The 23,323-nt window shown below is 44.0% G+C and overlaps 1 protein-coding gene and 1 long non-coding RNA gene across 5 annotated transcripts in view; both read left to right on the forward strand.

Moving 5' to 3' along the window:
* ATP10A (ATPase phospholipid transporting 10A (putative)) overlaps positions 1 to 23,323 on the forward strand; it is a 186,336-nt gene that overhangs the window by 91,574 nt on the left and 71,439 nt on the right. The gene's annotated exons all lie outside the window — the stretch shown is intronic.
* Positions 3,097 to 9,628, forward strand: LOC134729129 (uncharacterized). Its single transcript, XR_010110042.1, has 2 exons — positions 3,097 to 3,146; positions 5,179 to 9,628. It is a non-coding gene; the product is annotated as an uncharacterized LOC134729129 (long non-coding RNA).

Raw genomic sequence — 23,323 nt, forward strand, 5'->3', positions numbered from 1 at the left:
ATTATGGATGTAGGTTTGTTTTGGACAAAACTTCAAATAGCTGATTTGCTCATCCGGCCTTTATCAAGCATTCTGGAGCCTTGACCACCAGGCAGGAAATTCTGCGAGGACAGACTCTGAGGTTGACATCTCCATCTCGGCCCAGTGAGCCTGCGTGGGCCACGGAAACCCCTCTCGGGGATTTTGAGTGTTGTTTTAAGGCTAAAAGTGGGCACGGAAAGGTTTTGGGTGCAAAGTCGGGTTCTGAAGCTGAGATCAGACTGCCGTAAGCATCAGAGACCTCAGGGCCTGGTGGGTGGGTGGGGGACGTTCGGAGGAGAGAGCTCTACTTTTTCTGCAAATCTCCTATGGACCAGAGATTCAGCCACAGCCCAGAACCTGGAATTGGGGTGGCTCTGAGTCAGTGTTCAGAAAGCTGGTAACCCTTGATGACTGAAATGAGTGACTGAGGCAGAAGCATCAATCAATTGAGGTTTGTTAAGCCAGCTTTAGGATGTGTCCCGGTAAAATAGGAATCACAGACTGATTTCTGAAGAGGTTTTCAGGCCGGGCGCGATGGCTCACGCCTGTCATCCCAGCACTTTGGGAGGCTGAGGCAGGTGGATCACCTGAGATCAGGAGTTCAAGATCAGCCTGGCCAACATGGTGAAACCCCGTCTCTACTAAAATACAAAAATTATCCAGGAGTGGTGGTGGGTGCCTGTAATTCCAGCTCCTTGGGAGGCTGAGGCAGGAAAATAGCTTGAATCCAGGAGGCAGAGGTGGTTGCAGTGAGCCGAGATCATGCCACTGCACTCCAGCCTGGGTGACAGAGTAAGACTCTGTCTCAAAAAAAAAAAAAAAAAGGTGGCTTTCAGGAGGTGTAGTCTTCATACATTTCCTTAAAGCAGGAGGAGGCACACAGGAAGAGGGGCAGGTAGGCAGCCAGGGAATGGTCACTTTCCTGTGAGACTTCAGTTGGTGTCCAGTAAATCCACATTTTTACATCAGACAAAGTCAATGTGTGAAGAGAAAAAGCACAGAGTCAATTATGCAGACATCTCTGGGTGGGTGGAGGAAGGAGTCTTGTCTTTGTTCTGTAGCTGGGAAGATAAGCCTCTAGTGGACATTATTAATGTGGAATCCAACAGACTTTAGTTTTAGAAGCTAGACTTAGATCGCAGACCTAATGTTTTTCTTTTTATTTTTTATAGCAATAGGAAGGTCTCACTATGTTGCTCAGGTTTGTCTTGAACTCCTGGGCTCAAGCAGTCCTCCTACATTAGCCTCTCAAAGTGCTGAGATTATAGGCGTGAGCTGCCGTGCCGGGCTCTTTGTGTTATGATTGGCATGTCCTTGTTTATGGGTGGCCAGCAAACAATGTCCTCATGAGTGATCCCGGGGGGCATGTTGTGCTGCACCCCTGTTAACCTCAGTGGGGAAGGCACAAGTCCAAGAGGCTGAAGAAGAGACCCAGAGCCAGCACATGCAACACGGGGTTTGATTAGGGGCTTACACAGAGGGGAGAGAGTCTGGTGGTGGCGGGCTGAAAAGGAAAACCACTACCGCTTATAAACAGCATGCACTTTCTACAGCATTTTCACTTAACACCTTCCCCTAAACGACCTCTACCTGGAAGCCTTCATTTAACCCAAAATTCAGGGCCTCAATCCCCTGTGCGGCCTGAGTTCCACAGGACAGGTGGGGGCTCAGATGTTTATCATAGACAAAGAACAAATCTCCGGGTTGGCCACGCCCAGATGTCCTAGCTCAGCACACATACTCAGGCACATCTGCCACGCAGAGTCATCCTCAGGGCAGGCTTGAGGTATTGCTGTCAGGTGCATTTGCCCTGCAGGGCAGCCTTGCAAAGATGCTGTAGGCCTCTTGCCTGTCCCTGGGGCGTTGGATGATGAGTAATGCCAGTGAGAGCGGTTCATCTGGAACAGGGTGTTGCCTGGCTCCACCTCTGGGCCTAAGTTTGGGGGTCCTGAGATTTATTATTTTCCTTTGCAACCCTCTGGTGAGAGTGACGACCCCCACTACTCCCTTCTCCTGGCTGGGTAACAGTGCCATCTGACACTGGGCACTTGCCTGTGTGAGGCCCTCATTCATTTAGTTCTCTTGGCAGCTCTGAGAAGGTGCTGTTATTACTCCCATTTAGCAAAGGAGCCACTGAGACTCAGAGGGAGTCAGCCCCTTGGCCTGCTGGGGTCCAAGTGAGTGGTGGGCCAGGTTCTCGGCCAACAGTTGGGGCGCAGGGCCTGGCTGTGAAGCCCCTCAGGGCCATCTCTGCAGAGCAGCGTCACCATTGCTGTCGCTGCTCAGGCTGATTGGGCTGGGCTGGGCCGATCCCCAACTGTGGTCAAGTCTGGAATGGCTGAAAACATGGGTGGGGCCCCTCCCCACCTCGCCTGGGTTGTGTTTTCAATGCACACTTCATAGTTGGCTTGGGCTGCCATAACAAAGTGCCATGAATTGGGCGGCTTAAACTGCAGAAATTTATTTTCTCACAGTTCCGGAGTCTGGAAGTCTGAGATCAAGGTGCCGACAGAGTTGGTTTACTTGAGGCCTCTCTCCTGGGCTTGCAGGTGGTCGTTCCTCTGTGTATGTCTGTGTTCTGATCTCTTCTTTAAGGACACCAGTCCTGTTGGATCAGGGCCCACTTTAGTCACCTCATTTAACCCTTATTCTGCACTTCACAATTGAACTCCTGCTGTTAGTATTTGTTGTGGATGCTCCAGACATACGGCATGAGGCATTTCTAACATCCCAGGCACTGGCACGCATATGTCAATTTGATGGGCTGGAATGTTTTGAAAGCGTATGTTGTAAATGCAGTGTTTGGCTGCCCACCTGCACTCGCTGGACTGCATGTGCTGGGGGAAGGGAATTCTTAAGTCCCTGGTTCCTGTAGGCCACATTAGGGGATCTGACTCTCATCCAATAAGAACACAGACCTGCGGTGGTGGCAGCTTGGTGCACAAGGCAAGATGTGTCCCTGAGCCATGACAGTCAGCCTGGTGTTCCAGTCCCCAGAGAACACATGGCCCCCGTGACCTCGAATCACTCCAGCCAGGAGCGCCAGCCATTCCTGCTGGGTCCAGCACTCAGGAACTCACCTTTCCACCTCGGCATGGAAATCCCCTGAGGAACCAGAAAGAAAGGTAGACTTTATGTCTGGGTGAGGAGGAAGGGAGCACCCTGTGATGGCTCTGTGGCCTTGGGACCCACCCAGCAATTTGGGGTCATCTCTGCTCACTTGAGGTTTTAGTCTGCAGGAGTCCATGAATGCGGACACCAACTGAAGTCTCAGCTTCAAGCTCCGGGGGTGTCCTGGCTGAAATCCACTGGGAGGGATGGCTGAAAACATGGGTGGGGCCCCTCCCCACCTCGCCCGGGTCGCGTTTTAAATGCACACCTCATAGTTGGCTTGGGCTGCCATAACAAAGTGCCATGAATTGGGCGGCTTAAACTGCAGAAATTTATTTTCTCACAGTTCTGGAGTCTGGAAGTCTGAGATCAAGGTGCCGACAGAGTTGGTTTACTTGAGGCCTCTCTCCTGGGCTTGCAGGTGGTCGTCCCTCTGTGTATGTCTGTGTTCTGATCTCTTCTTTAAGGACACCAGTCCTGTTGGATCAGGGCCCATCTCAGTCACCTCATTTAACCCTTATTACCTCTTTAAAAACTGTCTTCAAATAAGGGCACAGTCTGAGGTATCCAGGGTTAGGATTTGAACGCATGAATCTGGGGAAGGTAGAATTCAACCCCTCACAGTGCAGGTTCAGAGTGAAAGTAACCGCCATTCCTGGATAGTGGCATCACCATGCTGATCACCTCAGATCAATCCATTTCACTGCATCCCAATTCTCTCCACTGTCAGGAAGAGGAAATGCTTTCTCATGATGAACCTACAGCTAGAAACTGCAGTTCCAGAAAGTTAGCTGAAGGCTGAGGCACCGGGGTAGGATGGCCACTTCCCCGGCTGGCTGCAGTGTTCTAAGAAGCTGATGGTTATGGTTAGTATATGCATGTCTTTTTTTTTTTTTTTTTTGAGACAGAGTCTCCCTCTGTCACCCAGGCTGGAGTGCAGTGGTGCCATCTCGGCTCACTGTAACCTCCGCCCCCCCGGGTTCAAGCAATTCTCTGCCTCAGCCTCCCGAGTAGCTGCGATTACAGACGCCCGCCACCACCCCCGGCTAATTTTTTTGTATTTTTAGTAGAGACAGGGTTTCACCATGTTGGCCAGGGTGGTCTTGAACTCCTGACCTCGTGATCCATCCGCCTCAGCCTCCCAAAGTGCTGGGATTACAGGCGTAAGCCACCATGCCCAGCCTATATGCATGTAAAAGTAAAAGCTCTGTAGATAACAGTGGATCAAAAGGAATTAGGATTTTACTATGGGGCAGACTTCGAAAATCTGATTAGAGTGTGTTTCAGTATTGGAGCGCGTGTGCATGCATGTGCGTGTGAGAGTCAAGGCATTAATAAGCAATGTCAGGACAGAAATTCTATTAAACATTTCCCTTAGAAATAGTGAGGGAAAACCTTTCAACCCTTAACTAAACTCTCATTTAAAAGTTCTTAGCATTTCCTTCAAGGAAGACATAATTTCCACGGAAGCAATACGTAGTGTTTTTCCTGTTCCCTGCTTGTTTAACATTATAAAAGTAATCCAGACTTGTTTTACACCAGTAGTGAAAAGAGGGCTCTACCAGGCATGGTGGTTCACACCTGGAATCCCAGCACTTTGGGAGGCCAAGGTGGGAGGGCCACATAAACCCAGGAGTTTGAGACCAACCTGAGCAACAAATTGAGACCCTATTGCTACCAAAAAAAAAAAAAAAAATTAGCCCAGCTACTTGGGCGGGTGAGGTGGGAGGATTGCTTGAGCCTGGGAAGTTAAGGTTGCAGTAAGCCTAGATTGTGCCATTGCACCCCAGCCTGAATGACAGAGTGATACCCTGTCTCAAAAGAAAAAAAAAAAAAAGAGAGAGAGAGAGCTCTGCTGAGAGTCAATTAGAAATTGGAAACACAAGGCCGGACCTGGACCTGGGTCTGGGGTTGAAGCACTTGGGGCGGACAGGATGGGAGTCCAGGTGCCCAGCCCGGAGCTTTGCCTCTCAGTCCACACTTGCAAGTAGAAGGAATTAGGAAGCACTGCTTTTCTTTTAAACAGACAATGCCATTTTTTCTCAGATTACATCTTTCACAGAAAGTCCACAGTGATGACTGTGAGCCACAGTGACAGGAGCAGTGGCCCAGGAGCCCCTGCCGCTCACCAGCCCACAGCTCTGGAGGCCCAAGCCACTGACCCTCCCTCCATCGCAGCTGCTCGCGTGCTGTGTCCTGTGAAGGGTCCAGCGGTTTCCTCGTCATGCCGGCCCAGCACTTGGGGTTCCCTCTGACCTGGCTGTCCCTCATCCAGTGCAGAGAACCAGCTGCCAAGTCCTGTAGATTCTGCTCGTGCAAGTCCAGGAACCAGCCTCACAGGGGTGAGGGGACTTTGGGAGCCAGCCCTGGTGCGCCCGTTGGACCCCCTTGGCCCCATGTTCACCCCAGTGTCTCCCAGGTCAGGGATGCCCAGTGCCTGCCCATGCACCCATCCAGGTTGGCATGTTAGATGCGTCTCAGACAGAGGGCCCGCAAGGGTCCCATACTCCAGTGAGCACACCTACCTCCGTCTACAGCACAGTACTTCAGCGAGGTGACAGCGGCTGGGTCCTTGCTCACTGCAGTGGCTGCAGAGAACATCTGCCAGCACTTAGCACAGGCAGCTAGCACGCATTAGTTTTTAGCCTCTTAGTGTCTCATTGGCCGAGGTGGGATTCCCCTGAGGAGCTTTAGAAGTCCCAAAGGCCTGGGCTCACCCCTGCATTCTGACTCCCCTCATGTGGGGTGGGCCAGGCACTGGGGTGCTCCAGGCTCTTCTGCACTAAGAACCACCACCCTGAGATAAGTACAGTTGCTTCCCTATTTTACAAATAAAGGGATCCAGGTCTGGACAGGTCAATGGGCTCACCCTACTATGCAGCCAGTCAGAGGAGGGGCTGTGCTGCAAACCCAGCATTGGGCTCCAGATCCTGTTCTTACAGCACTCCCCAACCCCATGCCTCTCTGCCTGAGCCCCGGTTCATCCAGGTCTCCCAGCAGACTCGCTGTCCGGGACGTGGTGCAGCCTCCATCCATCCTCTGCTTCCTGGTGACAGCAGCCTTGCATGGCACCCCCTTCACCGTCTCAGGGGTGCCACAGCGTGTCCACCCATCTCCTCTCTGCAGGAAGCCCTACGTTCTGCTGCAGCACCTGCCAGAATGATGCACCAAAATTGCAGTTCTAACCTTGGCACTCTCAGGCTGAAAGGCCTGCAGCGGTGAGTGTCACCTGTGAATACCATGGTAAAGTTAGGGAATGGCTCTCTAGACCAGAACAGGCAGAAGGGAATTTGATTGCTGCCCACACATCTGACTGTAATGTGCTACGTAGCGGAGCAGCCCTCTTCAAAGAAATTGCTGATGCCAAGAAACCAGGCAGGGCAAAGTGTGTGTATGTGTATATGTCTGCCTGTGAATGTTCATGTATTAAGTTATATGGGGCCCATTAAAGTTTTTTTTTTTTTTTAGAAACAGTTCCACTAGTTTAAAGTATGGACAAAACCCCGATTAGAGTATTTTTCGGGAGTTTTTTGGGACTGGTGCCTTCTCAAGCTGCAGCTCTAGTCCCCGTGGCACCTGGCTGTGTTCTAGGATGTTTTGCTGAGGCCCGAGGAGCGCTTGCAGGCGGCACAGACACTGAGCTCAGGGTGCTGGAATGGAAGCGGCTGGGTTGGGGCCTGGAGGCAGTGTTTGAGCGTGTGGTTCCTCAGTGCATGTGAGCACCACCTGGCCCTTTCTTGTCACCGAGAACTGCCAGCAGGAAGATCCAATTACAATAGAGGCTGGTGGAGCTTCCTGCCCTCCTCACTTCTTCTGCTGGCTCAGAGGGAAGCCCTATTTCAGGAGGGGTGTGGGCTGCTGGGCTGGGCCTGGGGAGGGAGATGCTGGTGGAGCATTTGGGGGCTTGAGGATGTTGGGTCTGAGAGCCTGACCACAGCACAGTGAGACACTTGATTATACAGGCAGGCTACAGCATGGCATGGAGAGTGAGCTTTGGGGTCTGCCTCCTACATTTGCTAGCTTGTAATCCAAGAACATCATTTGACCTCTCTGGGCCTCAGTTTCAGTATCTGCTGATATGGTTTGTCCCCACCCAAATCTCAACTTGAATTGTATCTCCCGGAATTCCCACATGTTTTGGGAACCAGGGGGAGGTAACTGAATCATGGAGTCTGGTCTTTCTTGTGCTATTCTCGTGACAGTGAATAAGTCTCACTAGACCTGATGGGTTTATGAGGGGTTTCCACTTTTGTCTTGCCGCCACCATGTAAGAAGTGCCTTTCACCTTGCACCATGACTCTGAAGCCTCCCCAGCTATGTGGAACTGTAAGTCCAATTAAATCTCTTTTTGTTCCCAGTTTTGGGTATGTCTTTATTAGCAATGTGAAAACGGACTGATACATCTGCAAAATGGGAATGATGTCAGAGGTCCTTCTAGCCTGTCCTTTGCACTGCACCTGGCAGGTGGTGAGTGCTCAGAAGGGTGGCCGCCCTCAGCACTGCCCTGCTGCTGCTGTCATTGAAAGGCAGGCTACTGGAGGAAAGGTGAGACCGGCACCAGGAGTGAAGTTATAGAGAAAAGGGTTTGCATCTCTGTGAGAAGAACTTGATCATGAATACAATACCTCTGTCTAATCCACAGAGCTGGAAGAATTAAGGTGAGGCTGGAGAGTTTGGGTATTAGATGAGAATTGGCTGTCCAGGGCTGGGAGCTTCCAGCCCGAGCTCTGGGAAGGAGGAAGCTGCGTCTCAACGATCTTTTCCTTGCCCAGGACTTCAGGAGTGACCGCTTACCTGCACATAAGAGCAGGACAGCTGTAGTGCCGCGGTGAGGGATGTGATATCATCAGAGGCTCTACACGGGCAGAATTCTGGAATGTGGGTGGGAACGCTAAGTCTCTGACTTTAACCTGAGCTTTCTTGGTGCCAGAAAACCAGAGCAAGTTGGACACGCTGAATGTTCTGGAGGGCTTCTGAGATATCAAAGGCAGGAGCAGGTAGACGTGTTTCTAATGGAAAGTTCTGATGCTGAAGGGGAATTCTTTGTTCACATGTTGTCATTATTGGCAGGTATTCTATAGAGGAGTGGAGAATATTGGATTACTATGCTACTGGCTGTTAAACATTGTCTCTCCACGAAGCCACCAGGCTGTGCCAGGCAGACACAACACCCCCGCCCTGCCCCCCTGTGTTGTGCTGACTTCATCATGAGGGCTCCACAGGGCTGCTGGTGCTCCCCAGAGAACCTTCACCTGAAACATCAGGGCTGTTTAAAGTCTAGGCTTCAAGGAGAAAATCGTCTAGAAGCAAGTCTTGATGCTGTTTAATGTGTGTCCTGCATCCTCACTAGCATTCCGCAGACAAACACTTCAGCCGGGAGGTTTAATAGAATGAAGTGTATTTTCTTACCTTTCCCTGCAGTCTCAGGTCCCCAATGGTACTCATTTCCTGAACCCAGTCATGGAAGCCACAATTACCCTCTGCCATTAGCAGGCCGGAGCTTTTAGCTCATGGCACTCCTAAACCCGAAGGTAGAGCGTCTGCGGTTTCTAGCATCATAGGCTGAGTGATAACCCTTTGTATTTCAGGTGATGGGAAGAAGTGAAGGATAGCTCAGATTGTTGGAAAGGGAATATCTTGGTCTGTTCCTAATACTGTAATGAAATGACCACAGACTGGGTCACGTATAAATAATAGACATTTATTTCTGACAGTTCTGGAAGCTGGGAGTACAAGGTTGAGGCGCCAGTAGATCTGGCGTCTGGCAAGGACCCTCTTCCTGGCCTGCAGACAGCCACCTTCACTGTGTGTCCTCACATGGCAGAGAGAGAGAGAGACAGGCAGAACTTCGAGTGAGTGTCTCTTCTTAGAAGGGCACTAATCCCACTCGTGAGGCTCCACCCTCATGCCCTAATCACCTCCCAAGGACCCACCTTCAAATACCATCAAATTAAGGACTAGGTTTTAACATATACATGGAGGACTCAAACACATACATTCTAAGGGCTAAGTTTTAACATATACATTTTGGGGGACTCAAACCTGCCATCTGTAGCAGGGAACATCCTGAGTCCTGGAAGCCCGCGCTGCACGGTGCACCTTAGGTTGGAAAGCTCTTTGCCCAGGATTCCTCATTTTCGTAAGTCTTTGTCGGGTCAGTGGAATAACAGCATCAGCCTCACTCGGTGCCTTGAAGAAATGCAGAGTCCCAGGCCCCGCCCAGATCCACTGAGGCAAGGATCTGCATTTTGACAAGATCCTGGGGGATTCATGTGCCCATTGGAGACTGAGAAGCCCTGCATTGCATGGGTGTCACCTGGACATAATGAGGCATATTCTTCTCTAATTGTTGTCCTTGGTTTTGCATGCAAGTGGGATAATCCGCTTCTGTGATCTTGCTTTCCTGACATAGTTGATATTTTCATACTTCACTAATCAAGCACTTAAAAGAAGACACAGAGAGGTTATCTTTTACAAAAAAATGTACTTTTGAAAAGCTCTGAATAAAATAAAATGAAACGGTGTTCTCCTATAGATATAATTTTAGGGATGCTTTATTTCCATTGCTTATTGATTGATCCACAGGGGAGGAGCTTATAGCTGGCCAGCTCTCATCTGCAAAGTAGTTAATTATTAACAGCACTTATTTGCACTGATCCTGTGCTTCCTGGAGTGAATCATTTTACAGCAGGTGCTGCAGAATCAGTGTCTTGCTGTGTCCTGGTCTTCATTAATCTGCATCCTGTGTTCCTCCAGCTTTTCCAAATAATGACAGAGGACAGACATTCACAGAAACAATCTTTAATCTGGGCACCCTGTGGCCCACTCAAGTTGACACATAAAATTAACACTCATGTGCGTGGAAGCCTCAGAGGCATCCTTCTGGGAGCCCAGTGCTGGAAGGGATGCTGGAGAGCCAACTTCACCAGGAGGAAGTGAGTCTGGATGCAGGGGGAGGAGCCTGGCCATCTGCTGTCGTTTGGGATGAGTCGGACTCACTGGTTGCTGATATTCAAGACCAACAGATGAGCGGATGTTAAATTAGTGATCTAGAATTAAAAGGATGCCCAGTCCCAGTGAAAATAATTTATTTCAAGAATTCCATGGGCAAGCAATTTAGGCACGTAAAATAACACCCTTATTCTCAGCAGGTTAATTTTGCTCGAGAATGAATTGAGTGCAGGTGGAGGAGCAATTATTTTCTTACAAAAATAAGCTTCCCTTTCCCTAAGTTGAAAATAGCCTTGGATAAGTCAGATGACAGTAGTTTCTTAAAGACAGGCAGTTCATTAACTGGTTGTTTTTAGCTGCTCAGTAAGAGTCTTTCAAAAAACCAAAAGTTTGGGAAAATGTGTGTCACTTGAAAAAAAAACATTGTTAATTATCGGTTGAAAACTTTAGCTGCCCTTTCGTTTTTTAAACAGCCTTATTGAGGTCTGACTGACATAAAATAAACCACACATATTTAAAATGTAAAATTTGGCCAGGCTCATGCCTGTAATCCCAAAGATTTGGGAGGCCGAGGTGGGAGGATCACTTGAGGCCAGGAGTTGGAGACCAGCCTGGGCAACGTAGCAAAACCTTGTCTCTACAGAAAATTTACACCTTAGCTGGGCATGGTGCCACGCCAATTCCTAGCTGGTTAGGAGGCTGAGGCTGGAGGATCCCTGGAGCCCAAGAGTTCTAGTTTGCAGTGAGCTATGATTGTGCCGCTCCACACTAGCCCAGGCAATAGAGTGAGACCCTGTCTCTAAAATAATAAATAAATAGGCTTGGGCACAGTGACTCATGCCTGTAATTCTAGCACTTTGGGAGGCCAAGACGGGAGGATCACGTGAGCCCAGGAGTTTGAGACCAGCCTTAGCAACACAGTGAGACACAGTCTCTACAAACATTTTTCTTTCGAATTTGCCGGGCGTGGTGGTGCATTCCTGTAGTCCCACCTACTCGGGAGGCTGAGGCAGAAAGATTTCTTGAGCCCAGAAGATCAAGGCTGCAGTGAGCCATGATTGTGCCACTGCGTTCCTGTATTAGTCTACTCTCAGACTGCTAATAAAAACATACCCAAGACTGGGTAATTTATAAAGGAAAGAGGTTTAACTGACTCACAGTTTGGCATGGCCGGGGAGGCCTATTGAAACTTATAATCATGGCTGAAGGGGAAGTAAACATGTCATTCTTTATATGGTTGACAGGAAGGAGAAGTGCCGAGCAAAAGGGGGAAAAGGCCCTTATAAGACCATTAGATCTCGTGAGAACTCACTGTCACGAGAACAGCATGGGGGGAACCGACCCCTGAGTCATTTACCTCCCACCGGATCCCTCCCACAACATGTGGGGACTACAGGAGCCACAATTCAAGATGAGATTTTGGTAGAGACACAGCCAAACCATATCATTCCACCCTACCCAAATCTCACGTCCTCACATTTCAAAACACAGCCATGCCTTTCCAACAGTCCCCCAAAGTCTTAATTCATTCCAGCATTAACCCAAAAGTCCAAGTCCAAAGTCTCATTTGAGACAAAGCAAGTCCCTTCTGCCTATGAGACTATAAAATCAAAAGCAAATTAGTTACCTCCTAGATACAATGGGGGAACAGGCACTGGGTAAATATAGCCATTCCAAATGGGAGAGGTTGGCTAAAACAAAGGGGCTACAGGCCCCATGCAAGTCCAAAATCCATAGGGCAGTCACTGAATCTTAAAGCTCCAAAATGATCTCCTTTGACTCCATGTCTCACATCTAGGTCACACTGATGCCAGAGGTGGGCTACCACGGCCTTGGATAGCTCCACCCTTGTGGCTTTGCTGGGTACAGCCCCACTCCTGGCTGCTTTCACAGCTGGCGTTGAGTGTCTGTGGCTTCTCCAGGCACTTAGTGTAAGCTGTCCGTGGATCGACCATTCTGGGGTCTGGAGGACGGTGGCCCTCTTCTCACAGCTCCACTAGGCGCTGCCCCTGTGGGGACTCTGTGGTAAGTGTGAGTCAATTAACTCTCTTTCCTTTATAAATTATCCAGTCTCGGGTATGTCTTTATTAGCAGTGTGAGAACAGACTCATACAGTAAATTGGTACCGAGAGTGGCCCCAGACAACCATTGATCTTCTTTCAGTCTCTGTAGATTATTTTGAATTTTTAAGAGATAGAAATGGAATAATACAGTGTGTCCTTTTTTCGTCTGACTTGTTTCTCTCAGTATAAATATTTTGAGATTTATCCAAGTTGTAGGTATTCATAGTTTATTTCTTTTTACTGAGAGTAGTATTTGGTTGAGATATATAGTATAGCTCAACTATGTATCTTTTGGATTCATTCATCTGTTGATAGACATTTGGGTTGTTTACAATTTTTGGTTGTGATACATAAATGTGCTATAAAAATTCATATAAAAGTCTTTGCAAAGACATAGTCTTTCATTCTCTTAGACACATCTCTTAGATAAATCCAGAGGTGGAATGGCTGAAGCATATGGTAGGCACATGTTTTATGTATGTATGCATGTATGTATGTATGTATGTTTCAGTCACCAGGCCGGAGTGCAGTGGCACGATCATAGCTCACTGCAGCCTCAAGCTCCTGTGTTCAAGCCATCCTCCTGCCTCAGTCTCCCAAAGTGCTGACATTACATGCATGAGCCACCATGCCCAGCCCCATGTAATTAATTCCTGCTGTGAACTTGCTTAGCACAAACCCATCAGTTTTGTGCTATTATAGTTTTGGAAATTCAGTCCAATGCTATGAACTCAAAATTATTAGAAACTATATGCTTGTCAGAGTTTTTTTCATTCTTTCCATGAACTGCCCTGAAGACATAACACTTGAAGATTGTAAGTGCTTACGAGTAGCTTTCAGAAAGGCATTGGAATAAAGCAATTGCTATGAACACCAAGGCTTAAAATGGCTATGGCAATGCAGTTGACAAGGAAATTTGGTTATTCGTGAACCATAATTATGACTGATAGCATTTATATGAAGACATAGGTTTCTAGGAACTTTATACAATTTTGGAACATCTGTTAATAACACATCCATATAACTGTCACTCGAAGGCTAAACATCATTCCATGTTTTGACAGTGCTTCCCATATAATTTAAAATATTTGATAAGCCCATGTTGGCTTAATCTCTTTCTTTTACAGTTCCTTTTAGAAGTTCCAGGGCTTTCTGGAATGTCCTAAAGTTAATTTCGGTCAAAAGTTTTTTGAAAAGTTTGTCAAATATCCAAGGTTTAAATTACATAGCTACTCAGGGAGGCTGAGGCAGGAGAATTGCTTGAACCCAGGAGATGGAGGTTGCAGTGAGCCGAGATCACACCACTGCACTCCAGCCTGGCGACGGAGTGAGACTCCATCTCAAAGAAAAACAAAAAAAATTACATGATCAGATAGAACACAGATCACTGAAATAAAACCAAAGTGACAGAAGATTTCAAAGACACAAAGCACAATAAATTATCTTGATTAAACATAGAATCAGTTTCCTAGGCCAGCTACCTAAAAGGTAAAGAAAAACTTTTTTTTTTTTTTGAGACAGGGTCTCCACCCAGGCTGGAGTACAGTGGTGTGATCTCAGCTCACTGCCACCTCCACCTCCCGGGCTCAAGCGATTCTCCACCTTAGCCTCCTGAATAGGTGGGACTACAGGCATGTGCCACCATGCTCGATTAATTTTCTTAAAAACTTTGTGTAGACATAGGAACTCACCATATTGCCCAGACTGATCTCGAACTCTTGGTCTCAAGCAATTCGCCCACCTTGGCCTCCAGAAGTGCTGGGATTACAGGCCTGAGCCACCACACCTGGCCCACAGTTTTCTATTAAGGGCAGAGCAATGCTCCAAGAAAACCTTGTTCTAACACAGAGGCTCAAACTCCTCCCTCCCATCAGTGTACTTTTCATACTAATGCTCAGTTTTTTAAAAACTTAAATTTTCTAATTTTAGTCAATCTGATCACACATAAAATTATATTTTCATGAGATTAATCTTGCACAAACCTACATCTTGCTTAAACCTTCCATTTTGTCCTATGCCTTCTACCTGAGGATAAAAATTTACTTGCCTTTTCCCTTTATCATTTTGTTATATATATTGTTATATATAAAGTTTCGGTGCCACAAAAGAAATAGCACTCGCATATAAAATGTTCCTTTTAATTCTCAGCAAGGCAAGTTACTTCTATATAGAAGGGTGCGCCCTTACAGATGGAACAATGGCGAGTGCACATTTGGACAAAGGAGGGGAAGGGGTTCTTATCCCTGACGCACGTGGCCCCTGGTGCTGTGTCGGTCCCCTATTGGCTAGGGTTAGATTGCACAGGCTAAACTAGTTCCAATGGGCTAATTTAAAGAGAATGACAGGGTAAGTGCTTTGGCGGGAGTCAGGGGAGAGCAGATAGCAGGTGATCAGAATGAGTTAGGGTGGAGCAGGTGGTCAGAATGAGTTAGGGTGGAGCAGGTGATCCGAATGAGTTAGGGTGGAGCAGGTGATCGGAATGAGTTAGGGTGGAGCAGGTGGTCGGAATGAGTTAGGGTGGAGCAGGTGGTCGGAATGAGTTAGGGTGGAGCAGGTGGTCGGAATGAGTTAGGGTGGAGCAGGTGGTCGGAATGAGTTAGGGTGGAGCAGGTGGTCGGAATGAGTTAGGGTGGAGCAGGTGGTCGGAATCAGTTAGGGTGGAGCAGGTGATCAAAAAAGGTTGCTTTACGAGGAAGTTAAGTTTAGAAGTAGAAGGCAAAGAATTGAACATACTGACATATTAATTCTTTGAAAAGAAATTTAGAACTCATATCTAACAATTTTGACCACACAAAGTTATCTCTCATGCAAAAGAAAGAAATTACTCTTTTTCAACTTTTTAATTTTTTACCAAAAACAAATCCTCATACTTACACCTTTTTTTCTCATCTCTCCTATTTACTGCTCCTTTCTGCCTTTTTTCTATTTCCTCCTTAAATCTATATTTTGAAGAAAACCTCTAAATAACCTTTGAATTAGATAGAATTGCTCTTTTTTAACATAAAATATATCCTTCTATCTTCTCAAGATTTTTCTCACCAAAAACACATCTTACTTTCTTTGTACATTTTGCATACAAAATTGTTTTCCTTTTCTCTAGTAGTTCTAATTAGCTATATTAATTAGAATTTTAACCTTTATTTTTTGTGAAAAGCTAGGAAATATGCAATTTTTATTTGTCACTTACCAATATTTTATGGATTTAAATTTTATAATTACTAGAAACATGTAACTTCCTCACAGAACAATTGTTTTATGTTTACTAACAGACCCAAATATATTTAGCTACTCTCTACCATATAAAAACAAGATGTCAAAGTATATAAACTTTTAACTTATTGTTAATGATGAATGCTTAGTATTTTAACTTATCAAGAAATGACCTAAACATTTAATGAGTATCTATTACTTAATTTCACTTGAAGGTTTTAAGTTACCAAAAAGATTTTTTGAACTATGAAGAATTCATTTATAAATGTTTATGGCTGTTTGAATGTACCTAATTTACTCATTTTAACAGTTATATTTGAGCTGTTTATGAACATTTTATGAGACATTGAACTAAACTAGCCATCATCTCAAGTTTTCCCTGTGAACCATTTTTACAACATGCAAATGTTAGTCAGCACCTAAGCAAAAACCCTAAAGTTAAATACACAGGTATTTTGCTGATGAGAAGACACAACTGTTTTCATTAAACCAGCAACATTAAACCAGTTTTGTTTACCAAAGATTTACCCAGGTAATGTGGATCAAAAGTCATTTGAGTTGTTCTGTTTCTTTCAGATAGAATGTTTGATTTAAGCACTCACTTTTCTATCTTTCTTTCTTTCTTTTTTTTTTTTATTTGAGACGGAGTCTTGCTCTGTGGCCCAGGCTGGAGTGCAGTGGTAGGATCTCGGCTGACTGCAAGCTCCGCCTCCTGGGTTCACGCCATTCTCCTGCCTCAGTCTCCCGAGTAGCTGGGACTACAGGTGCCCGCCACCACACCCAGCTAATTTTTTGTATTTTTAGCAGAGACGGGGTTTCACCGTGTTAGCCAGGATGATCTCAATCTCCTGACCTGGTGATCCGCTCGCCTCGGCCTCCCAAAGTGCTGGGATTATAGGCGTGAGCCACCGCGCCTGGCCAGCACTCACTTTTCTTTAAGCCAATTAATCCGAGCTCTCATATATTTTGGCAGAGAAATATCACATACACAGAACACATACAGACATATAGACAAACAGACACACAAATAGGAGCAGATCTGACAAGATTCTTCATTTGCCAGTGTTCTCTCCTTCCTTTGTCAATCTTCTGCTTACCTGTTCCATTGTCCTAAACAATTGCCAGCTAGGCAACCCTAAATTTGCAGTCTCAAAGGGATGGCTCCCAAATGAAACAAGGTAAACAATGAACAGAACTTAGATCTAGATACTATTATTTGCCAAAACAAAGAAGGGGTAAAGGCCCAGTTAAGGCAAGATGGCCAGGAAAAGTACATTAAAGAAAGGTAAGGTTTGTTATGTGAAGGTTGAACCGATGTTTTTCCCAAAGCAAAAGTTTCTAGTGGTTTAAGTACAGAGAAGGAGACACGCTTACAAATGGAGATTTCCTTTATAGATGTAAATTTCTTTTACAAAGAGTTTCAAAATTAGCTAACTAAATTTCAGAAAATTGTATTTTAAAGACAGGTTTAGTTCCAGAGTTGGACTTTTCAGCTTCGTTTCTTAATTAGATTATTGACTTAGGGGGTAGAGGCTACTAATGAATGGGCAAAGCATATTAGGTAGAAGTCTCCTGAAGCTTCCCTCAGAGGCCCATTTGTCCTGGTGGTTAACATGGAGACCATTTTCAGAGGTTGGGCAGACTGTTTTTAAGGGCTTTCTTGGAAATCTTTGAGACAGCCCCTTTTCTAGTGTCCTGGTTGTTTGCACAAGTGGCAACAATTTTTTGGAAACTGTTGTTTTCGGAGTCACCTATTAGAAAGTGCTCCAGGGCAGTCCCAAAACTGTTCTGGGTTGTTGGTTGCCATGGAGCTGAAACACTTCGGGAATGGCTTTCAAAAGCTCATTTGTGCTGTTTCAGCATTGCCTGGCCCATAAGTAGTCCATTGAGACTTGTCAGGTTCCCATCATTCTCAAAAAATATCAGTGTGCCCCTTTCATTCATTTTTGGGCCTCCCCAGGTCCCACCAACCTGTGTATTAGTTGGTGGCAGTCAGGTATCCAGAGGTCATATGTTACAATTAAGACCTTGAATTCTTTAGAAAACTTTCGAAGGTCTTTCCTAGGTTTAGGAAATTTTTGAACTATGGCCCTGAGCTCTATTTCTGTCTAGGGAGTATCAGTCACTTGGGAATTATCTCCTGAATTTGTGGGTAGTTCTTATAGGGAAACTGTTTAACTGCTATTTCAAGGGAAAAAGGCAATTCAGACAGAGTGTTAGCCTATGAATATTCAGGAGTAGACCATGAATATTCAGACAAAGTGGGATAGGGTATGGGGAATATCTTGCATTTTTAGATTTTCATTAGCTTTTTGTAATGAATCTTTATAAAAGGCTATTTTGGAATCCTGTTGTCTCTTTGAGGATCCTGAATGCCAATAAGAATCCCATTCCCTCTGCCTAATTTGTGGAGCCCAGGACTCAAGTGCACTCTTCAATAAACAGTTTTGTTCATCTGGAACGTTTTACATAATGGCTGCTGTAATTCTGGATTATCTTTAGTAAGATTTTTCCACTTCTGTAAATATTTGCAGGTTACAGGGCCAAATATACATGAAAAAGGCAGGTCTGCTAGAAGGCAAGTATTTAGAGCTTGAGAAATTAGGGATCCAATTTTTATGTCGGATATTGGGTTTCTCAGGGCCAGGATGACTTTACCTCTGAGATTGCCTTGACCAACTCAGCCAATGATTTTCCATTTTCTGTCTGACCCAGGCACCCACGGCTTCTCTTACCTGTGTGTGTAAGAAAAAAGAACACAAATCCAAATCTGTGAATTCCAAAAGCTGGAGTTCACGCCCTCCTGCAGTAATAACCACTTATGGCAACTGCTGTCAGTTCCCTTTAAAACTGCAGCCCAGTGGCTCTCGCCTGTAATCCCAGAGCTTTTGAGGCCAAAGCGGGCAGATCATGAGGTCAAGAAATCGAGACCATCCTGGCCAACACTGTGAAACCTCATCTCTACTAAAAATACAAACAAATTAGCTGGGCATGGTGGCACGCGCCTGTTGTCCCAGCTACTCGGGAGGCTGAGGCAGGAGAATCTCTTGAACCCAGGAGGCAGAGGTTGCAGCAAGCCGAGATCACGCCACTGCATTCCAGCCTGGTGACAGAGCGAGACTCCATCTCAAAAAACAAACAAACAACCAAAAACAAACAAACAAAATAAAAAACCGCAGCACATGAATGCACAGTGGTTCACACCTGTCATCTCAGCACTTTGGGAGGCCGATACAGGAGGATTGCTTGAGGCCAACAGTTTGAGACCAGCCTAGGCAACGTGGCAAGACTCCCATCTCTACAGCAATTTTTTATCTTGTCTCTACAAGAACAAAAAATTAGCTAAGTGTGGTGGTGTGCATTTGTAGTCATAGCTATTTGGGAGGCTAGGGTGGGAGAATCCCTTGAGCCCAGGAGGTCAAGGTTATAGTAAGCTCTGATCACGGCAGTGCACTCCAGCCTGGGTGACAGAGACCCTGTCTTTAAAATATATATATATAACATATATCATATATATAACTATATATGATATATATAACATATATGTGATTATATAGATAGAAACTGCAGCCCTTTATTTATGCTAGCCACAGGTGGGGGACAATGTACACTTCTGTCCAGCCATATCCTTGGGAGCTTGACTCAAATGTTTTATGGAACTAAGCACAAGAAGTCTTGAAAAATGGAGCAAAAATTACAGCCCTTAAGAGTGACTTGTGGGGGGGTGCAGTTAGGGGTGCCTTTTCCTGTGTTCCTCAGGGGGTCTCAGGGAATCAACCTAAGTGTCCAACAACAGATGAATGAATAAAGAAAACGTGGTATACACACACAATGAAATACTATTCAGCTTTAAAAAGAAGGAAATTCTGTCATTTGCAACAACATGGATGGAGTTAGACAACATTATGTTAAGTAAAATAAGCCAGGCACAGAAAGACAAGTATCTCATGTACTCACTTATATGTGGAATGCAAAGCAATCATACTCAGAAGCAGAGAGTGAACTGTGGTTACAGAGGCTGGGGGATGGGGGAGATAGGAAGATAGATGATGGTCAAAGGGAGCAAAATCTCAGACAGGAGGAATAAATACATATTTTTTGAGTTCTGTTGTACAGTGTGCTGAATATAGTTAGTAATGGAATATTATACATTTCAAAATTACCTAGAGGGTAAATTTCAAACGTTCTTACCACAAAATCGTCAGGAACTTGGAGTGATAGATATGTTAACTAGCTTAATTTAGTTATTCTATATTGTATTCACAAATTATACCATTACTTTATACCCCATAAATTTATACAATTATAAATGATTAGTTTACAACAAAAATCGCAAAATAAAATAAACAATTAGAGAAAACAGCATCTAGAATAATAAAATACCTGGAAGAAATTTAAGCAAGGAGGTGAAAGACTTATATACTGAAAACTATAAAACGTTGCTGAAAAAAATGTTAAAGGACTTAAATAAGTGAAAAGACATCCTATGTTCATGGATAGGCAAATTTCATATTGTTAGGATGCCATACTACTCAAAGCAGTCTGCTGATACAATGCGCTATCTGTCAAAACCCTAATGAATTTTTGCAGAAATAAAAAAGGCAATCCTCAAATTTATGTAGAGTTACAAGGCTCCCCATATAGCCAAAACAATCTTGAAAGAGAAGAATGAAGTTGGAAGATTCACATATCTTGACTCCAAAATGTACTACAAGACTACAGGAATCAAAACAGTGTGGTCTACCTGAGATGTTGTACCCTTTGACCATCATCTCCCCATCTCTCCCAACTCCCAGCCTCTGTAACCACAATTCCACTCTCTGCTTCTGAGTTTGGTTGCTTTAGATTCCACATATAAGTGAGTATATGAAATATTTGTCTCTGTGCCTGGCTTATTTTACTTAGCAAAATGTTGTCTAGTTCCATCCATGTTGTTGCAAATGACAGAATTTCCTTCTTTTTAAAACTGAATAGTATTTCATTGTGTATCTATACCACATTTTCTTCATTCATCTGTTGATGGACACTTGGGTTGATTCCATTATTGTAAATAATGCTTCAATGAACATGGGAGTGCAGACATCTCTTTGGCAAACTGATTTCAAATCTTTTGCATAAATACCCAGAAGTGGGATGTTGGTTCATATGGTAATTCTATTTTTAGTTTTGGGGGAACCTCCATATAGTTTTCCATAACAGCTGCCCTAATTTATATTTCCATCAACAGCATATGAGTGTTCCCTTTGTTCACATCCTCATCAACATTTGATATCTTTTATCTTTTTGATAATAACCATTCTGACGGGTAGGATAGCAAATCTCATTGTGGTTCTAATTTGCATTTTCCTAATGACTAGTGATGTTGAGCATTTTTTCATATGTCTTTTGGCCATTTGTATGTCTTCTTCTAAGCAATGTTTATTCAGATCCCTTGCCTATTCTTTAATTTGATTTTTTGTTTTCTTGTTATTGGGTTTTTGAGCTCCTTGTATACTTTGGATATTAATCCATTATTAATCAATAATAGCTTGCAATAATGGATATATGGCTTGCAGATATTTTCTCCCAATTCGCAGGTTGTCTCTGCACACTGTTTTTTTTTGAGACGGAGTCTCGCTCTGTCGCCCAGGCTGGAGTGCAGTGGCGCGATCTGGGCTCACTGCAAGCTCCGCCTCCCGGGTTCACGCCATTCTCCTGCCTCAGCCTCCCGAGTAGCTGGGACTACAGGCGCCCGCTACCACGCCCGGCTAATTTTTTGTATTTTTAGTAGAGACGGGGTTTCACCATGTTAGCCAGGATGGTCTCGATCTCCTGACCTCGTGATCCGCCCGCCTCGGCCTCCCAAAGTGCTGGGATTACAGGCGTGAGCCACCGCGCCCGGCCTCTGCACACTGTTAATTGTTCTTTTGCTGTGCAGGAGCTTTTAAGTTTGATATTACCAAACTTGTGTATTTTTGTTTTTGTTGCCTGTCCTTTCGGGGTCAAATCAAAAAAATTATTACCCAGACAAATGGGAAATATTTTTTATAATGTGAGTTATGGTAAACTTGTTGACACTTGTTTTAGGACCTAAAATATGGTCTATCTTGCTAAATGCTCTATGTGCTTTAGAGAATAACGTGCATTCTGCTGTTTTTAGGTGGAGTATTTTATAGATGTCAAACAGGTAACACTGGTTGATGATGTTATTCAAGTCTTCTGTGTTCTTGCTAATTTTATGCCATTTTTTCTAGGAATTATTGTAAAGGGCTACTGAACCTCTGAACATAATGCAGATATGTGTATTTCTCTTTGCAGATCTATCAGTTTTGCTTCATTTACTTTGAAGCTTTGTTGTCAGGGGCATTTTGGCCCTTTTATAAATCCCTGGCAATATTCTCTGCTTTGAAACTTACTTTGTCTGATAGCAATATAGCCATTTTAGCTTTCTTTTGACTAGTTACAGCATAACCTTATATAACATATTTGCATCTTGTATTTAAAGTGCATTTTTTTAGACAGCAAGAAATTGAGTCTTTTGCTAATTTTTTTAAAAAAGAGTCTGCCTTTTAATTGAAATGTGTAAAGCTTTGCATTTAATGTGATTAATGACATGGTTAGATTTAAGCCTATCATCTTGCTAGTTGTTTTCCCATCTTCTCTTTGTGACCCTTTTCTTCTTTTTCTGCTTCTTTTTTCTCCCATTAGCTATACCTCTTCATTAGAGGTTACTTCAAGGCTTGTTGGATACATCTTTAATTCATCCTGATCTATCCTTTCAGTGATATTATTTCAGTTCACATATAGTAAAGGAACTTTGCAATGGTATCCTTCCATTTCTCTCCTTCCAGACTTTGTACTGTCATCATCATCATCATCATCATCATCATCATCATATATATATGTTGTAAACAAATGTTATTTTTATGATACATTTTGCTTATATATTACAGAGATTTATGTAATAAGAAAAAGTCTTACTTACCCATGCTCATAAAAAGAGCACTAAAATCACCTAGAGCTTAAGGATGAACTGGCTGTCAAATAACAAAACAAACAAACAAACAGTTGCCTTTTCCTGTGCTCTTCATTCTTTTGTGTAGATCCATATTTCCAATTGATAATTTCCTTTTGCCTGAATGGCTTCCTTTATCATTTTTTTCTGGTATGGATTTGTGGGTGAGGAATTTTTTTTCAGCTTTTGTATATGTGCAAACATCTTTATTTTACACCCTCCTTTTTTATTTTGAAAGATATCTTTACTGGGTATAGAATTCTAGGTTGACAGTATTTTACACTTTGGTGCTTTAAAGATGTTGCTCAAGTGTCATCTTGCTTGCATTGTTTGTAATGAAATATCTGCTCTTATCCTTATTTGTGTTCTTTTGTACATAACACAGCTGCTTGCAAGTTTTTTTTTAATTACTAGTTTTAAGCAAATTGATCATGATATGCTTTGTAATTTTCTTCATAATTTGGAGGTTTGAGATTCTTGGATCTGTAGGTTTATAGTTTTCATTAAGTTTGGAAACTTTTCAGTTATTATTTAATCAAATATTTCTTCATACCCTTCCCCATCTTTGGGGATTCTAAGTAATAGAATATTGGCTTCTTGAAATTGTTTTACAACTTACCCATCCTCTCTTTTGATTCTTTTTTCTCTTAGTATTTCCGTTTGGATAGTTTTGGTTACTATTTTTCAAGTTCACTATATTTTTCTTTTGTAAGTTCTAATCAGCTGTTGATCTCATTCAGTTTATTTTTTGTCTCAGATATTGTAGCTTTCATCTCTAGAAGTTCAATTTTGGTCTCTTTTTTACCTTCCATGTCCCTACTTAAGTTTTTGATCATTGGAAAGCCAGCATAATTACTGCTTTAATGTCGTTTTCTACAAATTCTAACATCTGTGTCTCTTCTATGTTAGATTAAGCTGACTTACTTATTCTCTTTTTTTTTTTTTTTTTTTGAGACGGAGTCTCGCTCTGTCG

This window comes from Pan paniscus, chromosome 16, assembly GCF_029289425.2.
Source record: "Pan paniscus chromosome 16, NHGRI_mPanPan1-v2.0_pri, whole genome shotgun sequence".
NCBI classification, from domain to species: Eukaryota; Metazoa; Chordata; class Mammalia; order Primates; family Hominidae; genus Pan; species Pan paniscus.